The following is a 4136-nucleotide window of genomic DNA, read 5'->3' as shown; positions in this document are numbered from 1 at the left end:
CGGTGTCGCGGTTCAGGACGAACAAGTGGTGGTGTCGTCGATGTGATCCTGCAGGTTATACTCACAAAAGAGGAGATTGAAGTATGTCTTCCACGCATAAAAATTCGCCTCTTTGTGGGAGAGGATAACCGGAATGCGACGTTCGATAGGATCATCACGGATGTAGGCAGGGTGGGGGTGGGTGGCGGGGGAACCGGCGCAGGAGTTGAAGGGGTTCAGTCGGGGAACCTGTGGTGTCAAGGCGAGGGAGCGCTTGGACAGATCGGACCCAGACATGGCGAAGGGTTCGGCTGGCGTGGCCGCGTGGGGTTAGGGTTTTGGGGTGCAGCGAGCGGCTAGAGGGAAGCAGCGGGGGTTAGGGCGGGCAGGTTCTAGTGACAAGGTTGCGGGGCGAGTGGAGGGAGGCAACAGAGCGCGGCAAAAGGGAGCAGTGCCGGTGAGATCGCAAGGCAGAGGAAGGCTACGGCGGCGACGGGAGGGCCAGCGACGCGGGGTAGCGATGGGCGGGCTAGCGGCAGCGGCAGCTAGTTAGCGACGGGAGGCACTAGGGTTGGAGGATCAACGGGAGGCTGATACCATGTAGAAGATATGTGCAACTCGCGATGTATTGGTCGGGTGCATATGCACGTATATATAAGTACCTAGGGGAGTCATGTCCTCAACTATACAAGAAAGGAGGAGGGCTTGTTGTACAAGAAACACACATGCAATATCTACATCTCAACAGTAACAGCACAACACATATTTTCATCTTACGTGACGAAATTTTCATAGTACCTCGGCCCCATTCAATCTAATCTACATAGGAGACAACGAATTAGTGCATTTCCTTTTGTAGTCATTATATTTCTTCTTAAAAACAACATCTACACATTTATCGTGTAGACCGTAGCACATTAAAAACTGTTAACGAGCCCTCGCGAACCTTATGAGCTTTAAACGAACCGAGCCGAGCCTTAACGAGCATGAGCGTAACGAGTCGAGCATCGTGTTAATCCACCCTGCCTCCCACGCCGCTCTCACGGAGCTGCGCCTCCAAGTGTCTACACCTCCACAACACACCAACATCAGCAGAGCTCAACCTAGGACAAGAGAACAGGCCCAACTTCCTCGCAGGCTGGAACACTCAAGGAACCAAACCTTCCAAGTAGACGGCTATTACCCCTGGATAAAGAGAGATAAAGTAGACCTAGCACCACAACCAAAACATAACCTGTCTCATTGCATCGTTACAAGCATTAATCCACAAGTGCCAGTTCAGAAACTGCAAATAATGCTAGAAAGACAGCAAAACAAAACTTCCGGAGTGCACTACATAAGCTTCAATACTCCCCAGCAACAGAAAAAAGGATGTAGCAGAGCACCAATCCATGGAAGATCTTCAGTATCAGCCACCGTCGATCCTAAGTTGTAAGAACTCCAGGACGCCACCCTTTCGAGGCATGGAAGACTTCACTTGTTACTCGCTCTAGAAGTTTTACCGCCCACTTCATTTCCTTTAGGTATTCGCCTTTTTTCTGCAAAATAGACCAAGACTCAATCAGGTGACAAGATCTATGAAGAATGCTCGTGGGTTCACGGGTGGTGCCATCCTCCGGCGGCAGGCTCTGACCAGCATTGACTTCCTCATCCTCGTTTCTTGATTCGGCGGCTATGAGTTTGCTCAGCCTCAGGCCAAGGAGAAACCCCCGCTCAGTTTACCGATGCTGGCAGCGGCGGCGTCTACGGATGTCGTTTCCTCCTTGGAGGCGTTGTCATGGCCCTCGATTGTGCCCCTCTTCGAGCTTAGGGGAAACCCTAGGTCCAGTCCCTCCGGACCGGATGGCGACAACGTCACAGTGTCGTCTTCCTTCTTGAAGGCGCCATCTTGCTCCCTCGCGGTGTCCCCGTCCTTGGCTAAGGTGATGTTGGTGTTCTTGTTGGGTTTGGGATCACCGCACTTGGTTTGGGCTTGGTTGGTTTAGCTGTGTTGTATCCTCTGTTCGGGCCGAGCATCTCTTGTCTCTCTGCTCTAGACGCCATGTTCACGCCTGCATGTGTTCGTGTCATGTGTTGTACCCCCATCTGTACTCTTTCTGCTCCTTTTATCAATGCAATGATACTCAAGCTTTGCATATTTGCAAAAGAAGGATTTATGAAGAATCACAAAAGGGTCAAGTCCAAATTTGCTCTTCTATGGACAATCTGGACCTGTAGAAATTTGGACTTGCGTTCAAAGCAAACATCATTTCTACAAGTCCAAATTGACCATAGAAGAGAAAAAATTCCAACACACAATTTCTTTCTGTTCTCCTTGCCAAATCTGCAAATCCAAGTAGTTAGCAAGGTTTTCATGTCATCAGGTAGCATCCCTAGACCAAAAGAATTCTGAAGTATACACCACAAAAACTTTGCAACTGAGCATTTTAGAAACAGGTGGTCAACTGTTTCCTCTTGCCCATCAAACACATGCTCGCAGTCTCCAGACCACGGACCACCCATCCTCAGGTGGTTATCTTTGGTGAGAATGCTACTTCTCTTTATCAGCCAAACAAAATTTTAATTTTTGGAGGAACTTTTATCTTCGACATATATTTGAAAGGAAAGTTTAGATTATTAACAATCAGCTGGCTATAGAAGGATTTGACATAGTATTTACCACTAGCACTAAGGGACCATATTAATTCATCTTTTATAATCAATTAAGGACACATCAACACATTCCTGCTTGATTTCTTCCCATTGTGCTAAGGTATCCCCCACAAAGTCCACCTAAAGCAGGACTTGTCCCACCCTTTTGTAATCGCATATGTCAGTTTAATGTTCTTTGCGAAACAAAGATTATATAATCTGGGATGAGATTGATTAAGTGGTTTGTCACCTTCCCACCAGGGTGTGCCATGGAGGGGGGAGTCCTACTAGGACTCCACTCCTAGTAGGATCCCCCCCCCTTTTTCCTTCTTACGGAGAGGGGGAAAGGGGAAAGAGGTGGAGAGGGAGAAGGAAAGAGGGGGGGGACCCCTTGTCCAATTCAGATTGGCTTGGGGGGGCGCATGCCACCTCCCGTGGCGTGCCCTCTCCTCTCCACTAAGGCCCATGTGGCCCATTAACTTTCCCGGGGGGGGGGGGTCCGGTAACCTCCCGGTACTCCAAAAAAGCCCCGAACCTCTTCGGAACCATTCCGGTGTTCGTATATAACCTTCCAATATATCAATCTTTAGCTCTCGACCATTTGAAGGCTCCTCGTCATGTCTGTGATCTCATCTGGGACTCCGAACAACCTTCGGTCACTAAAATACATAACTCATATAATACAAATCGTCATCGAATGTTAAGCTTGCGGACCCTATGGGTTCGAGAACTATGTAGACATGACCGAGACACCTCTCTGGTCAATAACCAATAGTGGAACCTAGATGCTCACATTGGTTCCCACATATTCTACAAAGATCTTTATTGGTCGAACCGCAATGTCAATATAGTTATTCCCTTTGTCATCGGTATGTTACTTGCCCGAGATTCGATCGTCGGTATCTTCATACCTAGTTCAATCTCGTTACCGGCAAGTCTCTTTACTCGTTCCATAGTGCATCATCCCATGAACAACTCATTAGTCACATTGCTTGCAAGGCTTCATATGATGTGCATTACCGAGAGGGCCCAGAGATCTGATACTTAGAGTGACAAATCCTAATCTCGATCTATGTCAACCCAACAAACACCTTCAGAGATACCTGTAGAGCATCTTTATAATCACCTAGTTACGTTGTGACGCTTGATAGCACATAAGGCATTTCTCCGGTGTCCGGGAGTTACACAATCTCATAGTCGGATGAATATATATTTGACATGAAGAAAGCAATAGCAATAAAACTCAACGATCATTATGCTAAGCTAACAGATGGGTCTTGCCCATCACATCATTCCACTAATGATGTGACCCATTATCAAATGACAACACATGTCCATGGCTAGGAAACTTAACCATCTTTGATCAACGAGCTAGTCTAGTAGAGGCATACTAGGGACACGTTGTTTTGTCTATGTATTCACGCATGTATCAAGTTTCCGGTTAATACAATTCTAGAATGAATAATAAACATTTATCATGAATAAGGAAATATATAATAACAATTTATTATTGCCCCTAGGGCATA

Source organism: Triticum dicoccoides, chromosome 2B (genome assembly GCF_002162155.2).
Source record: "Triticum dicoccoides isolate Atlit2015 ecotype Zavitan chromosome 2B, WEW_v2.0, whole genome shotgun sequence".
Lineage (NCBI taxonomy): Eukaryota > Viridiplantae > Streptophyta > Magnoliopsida > Poales > Poaceae > Triticum > Triticum dicoccoides.
Note: the sequence above shows the minus strand (reverse complement) of the source record.